The 14,801-nt window shown below is 32.3% G+C and overlaps 3 long non-coding RNA genes across 3 annotated transcripts; all 3 read left to right on the top strand.

Moving 5' to 3' along the window:
- The first annotated feature begins 484 nt into the window (after positions 1-484).
- LOC108452267 (uncharacterized) lies at positions 485-1,324 on the top strand. The gene is made up of 2 exons (XR_001866366.2): positions 485-837; positions 1,082-1,324. It is a non-coding gene; the product is annotated as an uncharacterized LOC108452267 (long non-coding RNA).
- A 2,445-nt stretch (positions 1,325-3,769) lies between these two features.
- Positions 3,770-4,466, top strand: LOC128292590 (uncharacterized). The gene is made up of 2 exons (XR_008282575.1): positions 3,770-3,856; positions 4,217-4,466. It is a non-coding gene; the product is annotated as an uncharacterized LOC128292590 (long non-coding RNA).
- An 8,712-nt stretch (positions 4,467-13,178) lies between these two features.
- Positions 13,179-14,114, top strand: LOC128292937 (uncharacterized). Its single transcript, XR_008282927.1, has 2 exons — positions 13,179-13,425; positions 13,928-14,114. It is a non-coding gene; the product is annotated as an uncharacterized LOC128292937 (long non-coding RNA).
- Positions 14,115-14,801: the final 687 nt, after the last annotated feature.

Raw genomic sequence — 14,801 nt, 5'->3', positions numbered from 1 at the left:
AAATAAAAGAAGTAAAAGATTATGTAATTAGACACGTATATATTAACATTTTAATCATAATAAAATATTCAAACTGTCAAATTATTTCAAAATTAAATTTAAAATTCAAACCATTCGTATAAAATCTAAAAAGAATTGCTTGTTTAATTGGACAACTGTCAAAAAGAAAGAAATGCATATCTAGATATAGATAACATGTCGACATAATTTCCTAATGTACTTCTTTACCAAAAAAATGTCGACATAATTTGTAATTTAATTAATATATTGAATTAAGAAAGTAATATGGTACAATCTGTGTGGTATAAATATCCCATTCTATTAAGAAAGCCTTTGCCAATTTCCTTCGAAAATTGAAAGATACATCTTTACTTTCTTCTCTTTAGATTCATTGGCTGAGTTAAAACAGCAGCACTTTTTTTTTTTTTTTTAAATTTCGGGGTCAAGAATTTTATATGCATTCTATATTAAGGTGAAAAACCACTTTTAACTTAAAAGTATATTTTTTACCGCAAAAATAACGGAAAACGCAAGTGTTTTAAAGTTAAAAATGCGATTAAAAAAAACCTTTTTACCCAAATATTGTTTCATTTTTTTTATTTTGGAATTTAATTTATTGTTTTTCTTTTGTCTATTTTTAGAAGTTAGTTAAAGAATTTTAAACTCGACTTCGAGTCGAATTCATCGAGATTTTGTGTCATATTTTTAAGACATAGAACCAAATAACTGAATATTATAACTCAGCTAATGAATCAAAAGAGAAGAAAGAAATGAATAAATAATAGTCAGTCTCTTTTGTTTTATTTTGTTTATTTTAAAATTTTAAAGGTTGATAAGGTGAATAACTTTCTATCGGATACCCAAATTCATAATTATATTTTATTTTGTTTAACCTTGTTATTTTTATTCAATAAACAAAACATTTCCATATTTTTTTTTGGTATAATGTAACTTTTTCATTTTAGTTTTATAGGATTCGGTTTTCCTAAACAATAAATTTTATTGAATTTTATTACTTAATTTTAATTTATGATTAAATGAAAATTTTAAATGTTTTAATGTGTTAAGGATTGAATTGCAGCAGTTGAGCTGTTCGCAAGCCTCAGTAGCAGCAGCCAAAAGGTACGGTGAATGTCAAGAAATAAGCTGCAACAGCAATTAAGCATAATGAACTGCTGCAACAATTAGGTTGTTAATAAGTTATTGACTTACTTGATTCATTTTGTTACTCATCTTCTTTGTTAAAACTTAGTATAAATATTGTAGGTTCTTTGTATTCATGTTGAACTTAGTGAAGAAATCATTCTTTCTTTCTTCTCTTTGATATTCTCTCTTCTTTGATTTTTTGAGGTTCATGTATTCTTTCTAATCTCATGAGATGGCAGTAGTCACCAACAATCTGCTAATGATGGTAATGGTGCTAGACAAGTATCTTCTTGTCATTTGGATCCTGGGTACAATTCTTGCATAGATAGTAAACGTGTTTCTCAATTTTCTAAGCATGATACTATTAAGCTCAGTGAAACAAAATTTCTTCTGTGGAAACATCAAATTATGTTGATTTTTGAAGGTTGTAATTTGCAAGATTTTGTTTTAGGCACTATCAATGTTCCATCTTTGTTTCTTGATAACAACAATGGTCAATTGGTGGAAAATGCCGCATCCTTGGAACATAATCAACAAGACAAACTCTTGGCAACTTGGCTTTTGTCTACTATGTGTGATGAGATTCTTGTTTATCTCACTAGTGCTCACACGAGTCTAGATGTCTGGCTCGCAATTGAAATACAGTTTGTTGCTAATTAAGTCAAGTATGAAGATTTCTAGTCTAAGATATAGTCTTTATTCTCAGAAAAAAGGGTACTTGTCCATTAAAGAATATTTGACTAAGATAAGGAACATATGTGATGTTCTCACTGCAGTTGGTATATTGGTACCTGATCTTAGACAAGTCAGTATTATTTTGGCAGGATTACCAGTAGAGTATGAGTAAGTGTTGAAATATGTGAAACCCATATGTCGAAACCTTTTTTTTTGAAGTCGACTTTTTATAAAAAATGAAAATAGGAGTCGCCATCAATCCTTTTTTATGAGGTGTGATTGGGTCACCTCGTAATTTGATTGTTTCAGTAAACGGTTTGATTTACTAAAACAACGATTTTTGATATTTAAACTTAGAGAAATGAGTTCGGGAGTCGATTACACATGAGGAAGGATTAGCACCCTCGTAACGCCCAAAATTGGTACCTAGTTGATTAATTAATGTCTTAGTGTCAAAAGTTGAAAACTTGAAAAGAGTTTAAAATACGATCCCTCTTTGCATTAATGTTATTTTTACTTAAAATTTTCTTGGATAAATCGAAACGTATGTTAACGACCCTTTCATCTCGATGTAACAGAATGTCACATCCCGAAAGTTAGGACACGACACCTCGAATCTTTGAGAATAAGCTTGCCTTTTATTTTTTATTTAAATCTCATGTATTTTAATTTTAAAATGATATTTGGTCATTTAGGTTCAACGAGAAAATCGAAACCTCATAAGTTAGGGTATGAGTTCTCGAATCTCCAAGTACTAAACATTGCCTATTTTTAAAAATTTCTTTTTATGCATTGAGCAAATATTAACGTAACACTTAAAACGGTATATATTTAGTTTATTCGGTATGATATAAAAACGATAAAAAGTAAAAAAAAAAGTCATGCTTAGCGAATAATAATGTGACATAAATTAATAGTAATAATGGCATGATATGCTTAATAAAGTATAAAAATATACGATAATAATGAATCATGATGCTAATATGCGTAAATAAAAATAAAAATGATAATAACAACAATAATAATAATAGAAAAAAATAATAATAAAATCTAAATTTTGAAATATATTCAAAGTAGTAAATAAATAAATAAATAAAAGGCACAATAAAAGAAAATTATAAAAAGCCAATTGTAAAAATAAAATAAAGGAAATATTAAGTAAATAAATAAATAAGTGAATATCAATAAAAATTAATTAAAAATTGAAAATAAATAAATAAATAAATAAATAATAAAATAACAAATGACACAGTTTATAAAAAAAATTGAAGTTAAATAAACCAATGATCGAATTAAAATTGAAATAAAAATAAGGGTATAAATTATAAATAATAAAGTAGATTAATAAGGATTAAAATATAACTCGCTAAAAGTGACAGGGATCGAATAGGAAAATAACCCTGGTCCATATGCGCACCGTTTCTCAGAGGACTAAAATGAAATAAAATTAAAATTTCATGGTAAAATTAAAAGAAAAAAAGACTGATACGTGAATCTTCCAAAAAGTAGAATGACCTATCGCGCAAATAGACCATTAGTTAAAAACACACGGATCCTTTGGGAGGATCGGGTCAGACGCTGGTCAAAGGCCAAAACGACGCCGTTTTGGGCTATTGAAATCAGCCCCTAAACGATGTCGTTTTACAGGGCCAATAAAAGTTAAATTTTTTTTAAAAAAAACATTCTGCACCATTTCTAAAAAAAAATAATTCTGAGAGCTCTCTCCTTAATCTCTCACCCTCTAGATCAGGTCGTTGGTCCGGCTAGTCATCGCCGTACCGGCCATCGACCACCGATGACGGTGCCGCCGTCCACGGTGGTCAAAAAATCACCCGAACCCTTTTTTTTTATATTTTTTCATGTAGAACCCCCTTTTTGGACTTGAAATCACCAAAAAAATAAAGCCAAAATAATAATAAAAAAAAACAACAAAAAACCCCTCGACTCTTGCCGTCCTTCGCCGCGGCCTTTTGTCGAATCCTGAGGGATCCGACGACCTCGCGAATTGACGGTGGCTCCAACGATGAAGCAACAGGTGAAAAAGTTCCCTTTTTCTGTTTTTATTTTTTTTATTTGTTTATTTGTTTGTTTATTTCGAAAAGAGAAAAATATAACTGAAAATACAACACCTTTTTTTCTTTGAATCGATTTCAAAATCTCTGCTTTTGTATATATTTTCTCTATATATTTCTTCTTTTTCTTTAAATAAATAACAGATTAAAATAATCACCTTTGAAGTTTTGATTTATGTTTTTTGATTACTCTAGTGTGTGTAAAAAATTACATGTAGCTTTTATGGCCTTTTTTTATAGCCGAAATACAAAACTGTCCGTTACAAATCTTTTATTTTTTCTTTGTTGTCTCTTCTGCTTTGCGTGTCTGTTCTTCTTTGCAGGCGACGGTGGCAGAGGGCGTAGTCAACAGTGGTGGCAGAAGGGTGTCGACGGCACGCCTGTTGACGTGGAGAAGCAGCACGGCTGGATGTTAGGGTTTTTTTACTGAAAATTTGTTTATGTGTTGTGGGCTAGGGCTTGTAACTTTAGGGGTTTTTTTTTGTTTTTGTTTTGGGCTTGTAATTTTGTATTTAAGTCTGCTGTTGTAAATGGACTCTTAATATTTGGACCATTAATATTATTTTTGTTTTATTTTTTTTTGGGGTTTCTGGTTTGGGTCCGGGCAAAATAGGCCCACTACACCATCTATTTTGAGGATATATTTTAAAGCTATTTAGGTAGATAAATTTTAGAATAAATCATTTGAGATATTCAAGGATTATTCTATTTTATCTTTTATTAGTTTATTAGAATAAGGGAATTATTTTCCCAATTAGGTTATAACTATTTTCTCTATTTAAATTCAGTTCTTTAGTTAATAAAAACAGAACTTTTATTAAAAACTCACTTAAAAACTTTCATGGCATCTGAGCTAGGTTAAATCTCTAGTAACATCATGGTTAAAACAACCTTCACTGGAGATAAGAGATCCAGCAATCAAACAGAGGTAGAAAGTTTTACCGTTGAAACAACTATCGAGAGTATAATGACTCAAAGGGCAGAGGCGTCTCACCTCTCTTTTCAGCTGACATCTCACAAGCTGAATGACAAGAATTATCTAGAATGGTCAGAATTAGTAAAGTTAGCAATTGATGGGCACGACAAGCTAGGTCATTTAACTAGAGAAGTCAAGCAATCACAAGTGGGCGATCCAAAGATGAACAAGTGGATGTTAGAAAATTCTATGATAATTGCGTGGCTTATTACTTCCATGGAAGCATCTATAGGTAAACCTTTTCCTTTTCTCCCGACTGTTAAAGATGTTTGGAACACTGTGAAAGACACCTAGTCAGATTTAGAAATAGTATTTTCAAAGCCAATATTTTTTCAATGGCTCTTAATGAGTGTGAATTTGTGACCATTGAATAAGCATTTGACAATCCTAAATGGACAAAGGTGATTTAGGACGAATATGAGGCCCTTATGAAAAACACTTGGAATTAGTCCATTTACTTGCTAATAGACGAGCTGTAGAATGTAACTGGGTATTTAAGCTCAAACAACATGTTGATGGTACTATAGCTTGACACAAAGGACTGTTGGTGGTTAAAGGTTATTCACAAGAGGCTGGTGTGGATTTTCATGAAACTTTCAGTCTAGTGGTTAAGTCACAGACGATTCACGTAGTGCTTTCCTTGGCTATAAGTTTTGGCTGGTAGTTGAGGCAGGTGGATATTAACAATGCTTTTTTTAATAGAGATCTTTTAAAAGAGATCTACATGCATGAACCTCCTAGTTTTGAGTAACAAAGAGGCAATGTGTCGTTAGTATGCATGTAACGCCCCCTTAACCTTGTCCCGTCGCTGGAACAGGATTACGGAGCATTACCAGTCTTTACAATACTTTTATGCATTAAACGGGGATAATTATGAAACATAAATTAAAATTATGTCAATTTGTATCTTAAATGGGCATATATTGATTACTCTAAACATTTGAATCCAACCGAGGTTCGATCGGAAGCTTATAAAAATTTTCGTGAAAACTTAAAAATTCCCTTTTGTGAACAGTGTCACACACCCGTGTGACCTAGGGGACACGCCCGTGTACCTTTCTTACATGTCTGTGTGGGAGCACCGTGTTGTTTTTCTTTAGAATCTGTTAACTTCGCACGGCCAAAGCACATGTCCGTGCGCGAGCCGTGTGTCTCACACAATCTGATCACACGCCCGTGTGACCTGACCGTGTGGACCTATGATGAGCTTTGATTTGCAAGTTACTAACCCTGTAAAAACTTAAGCTTTAAGATAACATTTATACTGACTTTCAACATGATTAAAACTCGATTAAACATATTTAATGCTAACCTAACTTGACAATAAGACATTCAACCAATGTACTCTTAATGGTACCACAATCTAGATTGACTTAAAATTTTTGTGTACAATCTTAAACAACTTACTTATATTAACTTTCAAGCATGCATATTTCATTTTATGACCTAACATCTTTAAACCATTCTTGAACATTTTTACTCTATTAACTTAATAGCCTAGGTACATGCCATTATTAACAAATAACATATTTTACCTTGTTGAGTTCGGGATCGGCTTAGGATGCTGATTCGACGATCTTTCTTTAGCTTAACCTATGCACGGAAACAACCGTACGCTGAGTATAAACTCAGTGGTATTTCTATAAGCAGATGTACTGAATAGTGTAAGAAATTTAACATTTACTTAAGTCATATAATAATTATAGTAAACTTGTAAATCACTAAATAATAATACTCGTCATTCATATATACTTTTGAGCTTTAAACTTTAACTTCATAGTCTCTATACTTCAGTCATTTAACTTAATGTCATAACATATAAACCTTACCATTTGAATCGGTCTACCTTCATTGCCCATTTGTACCTTTCATTTCATTATTCAACAATTAATATAACATTTACTTTCATTAGCAGTCAACATTCATGTATTCTTAAACTTTAAGCATTACTTTAGAATCTTAATACTTCAACCATTTACTCTTCATTATTTAGCTTTAAAACCTTATTAATCGGTTTTCAATATACTTTTATTACTATACAGTAATCTTCATCTGTCATGCAATCAAACAGTCTTTTTAGACATAACAGTCAATAAATAATAAATTAGTAACATTCATTCTTTGATATCCTTGATTATTCACCTTTCATTCAATATTCTGTACTATCTTATTTCAATAATAGTCAATATTTTTTGGTAACAACCAATTGATCTTTTCGTTCAATACCAGTCAGTCAACAGTAATAATCGGTTAATCAGTAATATTCAATTATTCAGTATCAGTCGTTTATTCTGTAATAGTCAATTATTCAGTAACAGACAGTCTATAATACTTTTCATTACCCCTATTAATATGACTCGGACCTGGACTGATACTGTAACACCCCAAACTCGGCCTAGACATTATGGTCGAATCTGGTGCGTCACATCAAACCATTTTCAATTTTGATCTTTCCAGTGAAAATCCATTACTGAATCTAAATTCTTTTATTATTATTAAACTAAAGTTCTCATAAAAATGTTTACCAATTTGTTTGCCTTTGGTATAGTACCTCATTAAAACCGCTGAAGCATTTTGAAAACTTTGTTGTTAGAAGCTCGTGTTCCTTAGAAAAATCATGCCATTTTGAAATCTCGAGTTTTCCTAGACTAGCAGTTTAGTATAAGAAATCACAATCCAAATTAAAACTTAAAACCCACCTACGGCCTTATTACATAATTTAAAAACCCAAAACGAAATCTAATTGTAATTAAAAGAAACAGAAATAGTAGTGAGGCCATCTTCGATCCCTCGCAGCTCCAAACCATCTAAGCTTAGGGATTACCTGCACAGTTAGAAACGGGGTGAGTTTACGAAAACTCAGTGTGTAATCCCAATAACAAAAAAAATAGTAAATAACACAGTATTAGTACAATCTAGGCCAAAGCCCTATTCAGTCTTGACATATACTGGGCCGAAACCTTTCGTTTAACGGTTACTGGGCCGAAGCCTTTACTGTAAACGATATGGCCCATAGGCCCATTTCAATATCACATGAAATACCAATGAATGTATACAAGCCCATTTGAGGAGACTACTCAACCCACCATCCGCTACTCTCCACCCGTACCAACCAAGCTCTCCATGTGGGGAATAACTCAACCCACCCAACCAAACTCTCCACTGGCAGCATAGCTGCTTTATCATATAACTGGAGGCCTAGCCTCTTTTAATAACTGGGGCAAAGCCCTTTTTGATAAACTGGGGCAAAGCCTTTTTCGGTAAACTGGGGCATAGCCCTTTTAGCACTTCCTCCATTTATAAAACCCAACCTATGCAACATGTCATGTATGCAGAATGTCATGCCCATATTTGAATCAAACAATCACAGTCAAGTCATTCATATCACCAACATATATTCACAATCAAATCCGTCAACCACACAGTCCAAGTCAGTCACTTGCCCACAAGGGCAAAACAGTCATTTAGCACCCTAGGGCAAAATGGTAATTTTACCCCACAAGGGTATCTCGGTAATTCTACCCTACAGGGGTATTTTGATATTTCTACCCTACAAGGGTATTTTGATATTTCTACCCTACAAGGGTATTTCAGTAATTCTACCCTACAGGGTTATTTCAGTAATTCTACCCTACAGGGGTATTTTGGTAATTTTACAAACCAGGGGTATTTTGGTAATTTTACAAGTCGAGGGTATATCAATAATTTCACAAATCAGGAGTATTTTGGTAATTTCACAAACTAGGGGTATTTTGGTAATTTTACAAACCAGGGGTATTTTGGTAATTTTTCTAATCGAGGGTAAAATGGTAATTCTGTGAATCGAGGGTAAAATGATAATTCTATAAATTGATGGTAAAATGGTAATTCTATAAATCGAGGGAAAAACGGTAATTCTATAAATCGAGGGTAAAATAGTAATTCTATAAATCGAGGGTACTTTGGTAATTTTACAAATTGAGGGCATTTCAGTAATTTGGTAAACTAAAGTATTCTAAACAGGGATAACAATACGAATGGGCCTAAAGCCTATTCTCATTTAAATAGGCCCTGCGTTAGTGTGGCCCTTTTAGCCCAAATCTAGCTACAAATATGAGATTCACCTAGCCTAGTCCAATATTTACTACACAATCAAACAACTTATCCAATTAGGCCCATAGGCCCATTGGGCCCACATGACCCCTTTTGGCCCATCGCGGCCTGAAGTAGCCATCCTATAGTTAGAGTAGTGAGAAATACACACCTGATAGGAGACTGGAGTTAATCCGCGCTCCAAGCACTCTTAGCAGACGCCCAACCCAAACAAGCACGCTATAAAGCGAAAGGGATCAGCCAAGAAAGGTACCTTTACTCTCCTCATGGTTCTCTCTATTTAAAGCCAGCTTCGCAACCACTCTTATGTTAGCTTCCCAATGTGGGATTACTCCCAACCAATAGGAAAATTCCTCATTCTTATGATCACTTCAACTACAGAGTTTCAGTCCAACTCCACCTCCTACGTCGCTCAAATAGCAAAATAAATACTCCATTGCGCATCCCAAGACTTGAACCTTAGACCTCACAATTGCACAACACGCCACCTTGCCACTCCACCACAGGCTCTTTCTGTGTTAAAAACGTCCATAATTAACTTTAAGACATATGTGCCAGCGTCTAGATTCACTTAAGAGAAAAACCAAAATGAATTGTAAGAGCCAAGACTTGAACCCAGGCTCCCTTGCAACTTTAATGACACCATAACCACTAGACTACATGCTTCCTTGTGTCATTCATTTAACACAATAATTTAAAAGGCCATCATCCAACCAGGGTTTTATTCACTTAATACCAATTTTTTTGCTAAAGCCCAGGTTTGAACCCAAGATTTCTCCAATACTTTTCAGAGCCATAAACCACCAAAGCAGACATTTAATTGTTTCATTTCATTGCACAATTAAATACCTATATACAACCTCCTTACGGACCCACACTCAAGGCTCAATACTTCTAGGCCCAAATTCGGGGTGGTACAGATACACGGATCCAACCCACACACCGGGGATAGTATACAATGTTTCATCAGCTGAAGCTGGAATACACCGTTAGGGTAACAGTAACAGTAACAGTAACAGTAGCGGTACACAAAGTACATAATCGGAACAAATCCGAAACAGTAACAGTCACAATTAGGTATCCGGAACAGTCACAGTAGTCGACACATGTAGTGTCTCATCGACACACATAGTGTCTCATCGACACACAGTTGGAATATCCCTGAAAACTTCCAATCCTATGGCATGCCAACTATATCCAACTAGCCCGATACAGTTAATAGGGTATTCAGTAAACTTTCAAATTTCAATTTCATTCGTAATTTAATTTCAATTCAATTTATACATTTTTCCATATCAATCCACATGCAAATCAATTTCAATGCAATATACAATTTTTAATTTTCCACTTAATATTCACATATTCTATTCAATATCAATAATTACTAACAATTCATAAATTTTTATTCAATTCAATATCATAATAATAATACTTACTATTCATATAAATAATAAATTCAACAAATAATTATTAGATTCGGTTTATAGAAATACAAACCGTAATTCTTGAGTCCACTCGATATCCTCGTCCATTTTCTTTTTCCCTTTCCTCGATGACACTTTCGGCGCTATATTAGCTACGAAAAAATTAACACAACATTTAAGATCATTAATATCATATTCTCTAATTTTCTATGTAACTTTTTCATAAATTCCATTTTAGTCCTATCACCATAACCTTTCTTTTTCTTCAAAATTAACCTAGTTTTCATCTTTATACTTATTTTAAAGTAATTTCCAGCTTTTCATATTCAACATAAAACTTCAATTTTGAATTCCCTTTAATTTAATCCTTACTATGTTAAAACTTATGAATTACTTTACAATTCAATCCTTCTCCTACTTCTAACTTAAATTCCTATCATTTAACTCATAATTCTTCAATTTTTTTTAACTTAATCAATACATAAAAATTCATTAACTTCCTAGCTTTTGACATAATTCATGTAGTACTCTTCTTTAGGATTCCATAAACATTAAAATTACAAAGAAAATGATCAAATTGACTTACCAATTAAACTTGAAACATTAAAACCTTAATTTTTCCTTTTTCTTTTTCTTTCCTTTTTTCTTCTTTCTTTCCCCTACTACCCGTGCCTTCTTTTCTTCCTTTTTCTTCATTTGTGACAGCCCTAATTTGACCCTAGTCGGAAAGTGGTTTCAGGACCACAAAATCGAGTCATAAAAATAATTAACTGTTAAATTATGTGTTTATTATATGTGTAAATGCATGTGTGAAAGTTTCATGCTTTGATCTGGTCATTTATATGTGAAATTTATAAGATAGGACTCATGTGATAAAACATGAAAGTGTGATAGGTAAATTTTAAAGTATCAAATAATGCATGAAATGATGACATGAGGGATTTTTATGTCAAATGGACCAATTTTCTTTAGTGGCCGGCCATAAATGATGGTTGATGTATAATATATGTTTTATTATACTATTATAATAAGTGATGGCCTTATTTTTTTAAAGAAATTAATTAGTAAAACAATAAAAGTTGATAAAAAAAATAGATTTTCATCTTTCTTCTTGATTGCCGAATTTGGGAAAGAAAATATTGAAGAAAGAAAAGGGGGAAGACTTTCGGTCATTTGAATGCTTAAGAAGGTTAGTATATTGTGTTAAAGTTGTGAAATTTTAGCTTGTTTTAGGTTAATTATCATGGTTCTTACTTAGCCCATGCTAAATTTTTAAATTTTGATGGATGGATGGAGCATTTAGCTATTGTTATTAAAGAAGGAATTTGATTATTTCCTTTAAGTTTTGATGAAGAATGTGTTGAGGAAAGAAATTGATCTTGCTAAAAATATGAATTTTTAATGCTCATATATGTAATAGCGGAAAATAAAAATGCTTGATGTCTTGAACAAATGTTGTTTCGATGCGTTGAATTGAGTAAATTAGATGTTTGAAGACTTAAGGATTCGGCATTGTTCATGATTTTTTTTAGAATGTGATTTTGAATGATATGAGTAATGTTATGCATAGGTTTCGGCTTTGATAAGTAAAAATATAATGGTGGCTTAAGTTGAATAACACTCGGCTAAGGATTATAAATGTTAGCTAATTCGGCATAAGAGTATAGGTGACAACTACTTTGTATTTGAAGTTTTGAAGAATAGGTAGGGTTTAATTAAGTGATGAAGGTTAAATTTTTAAGTTTGGTTAAATTGGGCATTCGGCATTACTTATGACATCGGATATGAGTGTATGAAAGATTAAGTTTGAGTAGTTAAGTACATTAAAATAGTTGATGATTTGAGTACTACCTATGGTTGATTCGATTATGGTCTTTGCATAAGTAAAGTGTTATTATGTGCATATATGCTAAGGAATATTCAACTATGTTATAAATTTTATAAAATGAAATGATGTATATGGAATTATGATAAGAGATATATTTTGATTTTGTTACAAATTATAATCCAGCACTTACTCCATGATAAAATACATGAAATTGTATGCAAATTTAGTTTATGAAATTCGAATATGCAAGGTAATAAGTTAGTAAAATGTTCCTTGATAGTTTAGTTTATTAATTGGGAATAAATGTGATTGTCGATTGTAGCCTAGTAATATGTTCGATTATGCATGAGTAGGGCATATGAATGATGTTTAAATAGCTAGTTTAGTAAGGTCATTTGTACCTTAAATATATGATATATATATATATATATATGTATTAAATTAAATTGATTAATTGATAAGTAATTGAACAAAATTCATTTGTTTAAATTAAGCTCAAGAGCAAAAAGGAACTAATTCAGATAGGGGAAAGGAGAAAGCAATCGAGTAGCCTATCTGCAACTATTCAAAACATCCGAGGTAAGTTTTTGAGTAATGGAACTTAGCTTATGATTTGATAAAATCATGATATATAAGCATAATATATAAATTGTAACCTAATGTTTCTACTTGAATTAAATAGTGAGATAAATAATTTGTACATATGACTTGTATCCGAATGCTTATAGAGATCATGTTGAATATTGAAATGAAATCGGGTTCTTTGTATGTGGCTATTGAGTCGAAACTAAAATTATTGATAAGCATGTTGTGCTTGTGTTCTAGTAAGGTAAATGAAATGCTAATATATTAAGATATATATATGTGCACGATAATTGAGGATTTTAACCGGGCTAAGACCCGCAGGCCTTGTGTGAGATTTATATCCGGGCTAAGTCCCGAAGGCATTCGTGCTAATATTATATCTGGGCTAAGTCCCGAAGGCATTCGTGCTGATATTATATTCGGGTTAAGTCCCGAAGGCATTCGTGCTGGTATTATATCCGGGCTAAGTCCCGAAGGCATTCGTGCTGATATTATATCCGGGCTAAGTCCCGAAGGCATTCATGCTGATGTTATATCCGGGCTAAGTTCCGAAGGCATTTGGGTTGGAAATGTGTGATCTTGCTGTAATAATTCAAATAAATGGGCTCACAAACCTAAGATGGTCAGGTATGTACCATATATATGTTATAAAATTGATTCGGTTTAAATTGTGATTATTCATTTGGATAGTGTTCTTTCGGCCATTGCATATGGTTGTATGAAGTATATATATAACTTATTCAGGATATATGAATTTTGATTCAAGTGAAAATATGTTAAGATTGGCTCTGAGTATGTAAGTATATTGGTTGAAGTATGAAGTAACATGAACATGTGAATATGCGTATATGTATTTATTTAGCCTTGAAATTGGATGAGATGTATTCGGCTAAATAATGAAGTTGGTTGAATAAAAAGAAGTTATCTATGTGATATGAATTGATGTTTAAGGAATAAATTAAAATGACAGGCATGAACAATAGTAGTATATTTAGACATGTTTATATTAGGTCAAAGAAAAGATGATAAGCATTATGAATGCTATGCCTTAATTTTTAATGATTTCATTACTTAAAACTTACTAAGCATAGAAATGCTTACTATGTTGCTTTAATCCTCTGTTTTATAGATCTTGTTCGTTAGCTACGGTCTCGGGGATCCCAAAGTCGAAGTCGTCCACACTATCTAAGCCCATTCGGTACTCTAGTAGTTAAACTTCGATAATGGCATGTATAGGCTTGTCTTTTTGTTGTTAAATAAGTATCTTTTTGATGATGTATATATGTATAGCCATGCAAAAATGGCTTGTTAAGTTACTAGTATTCCATATAGTTAATGTGAATGTCTGTTTGATATTTGATTAATGTTTTCAATGTTTTGATGTGAATTGAACTTAAGAATGAATCAATATGCCCATTATCTTAAGATGACTCTTTTGTATATTGTATAATTGAAAAAAAAAACAATTTGGAATTCGGTTTTATAAGTGTGAGATCGGGAGTTATTCAAATATATTTAAATGAAATTTCGTGCTTGTTTGGTAATACTCTTTAACCCTCCGGCGACGGGTACGGGTTAGAGGTGTTACACTTTTCATCAAGCAGACAAGAGATATGGTCATCTATGTTCTTGTCTATGTAGATGACATAATTATCACTGGTAGTAGTCAGACTGGTATTGATGAGTTTGTTCAAAACTTGAAAAATTAAGTTACTTATTAGGTATAGAGGTATCTTATACTTTTATTGGTTTGTTTCTTTCTCAAAGGAAATACATAGATGATTTATTGAGGAAGAATCATATCAATCAGGCAAAAGGTTCCCCCACCCTATAGACATGTCTTACAGTTTGGCTGCACATGTAGACAGCTCCATGGAGGATGAATTTGTGTACAGAAGTATCGTGGGATCTCTTCAATATATAGTTATCATAAGGCCTGATATTTCTTTTCTTGTCAACAAGGTTTGTCAGTTCATGCACAAACCTTTAGATTAACATTTTAA

Source organism: Gossypium arboreum, chromosome 5 (genome assembly GCF_025698485.1).
Source record: "Gossypium arboreum isolate Shixiya-1 chromosome 5, ASM2569848v2, whole genome shotgun sequence".
NCBI classification, from domain to species: domain Eukaryota; kingdom Viridiplantae; phylum Streptophyta; class Magnoliopsida; order Malvales; family Malvaceae; genus Gossypium; species Gossypium arboreum.
The sequence above is the reverse complement of the archived record's forward strand: the minus strand, read 5'-3'. Positions and strand labels throughout refer to the sequence as shown.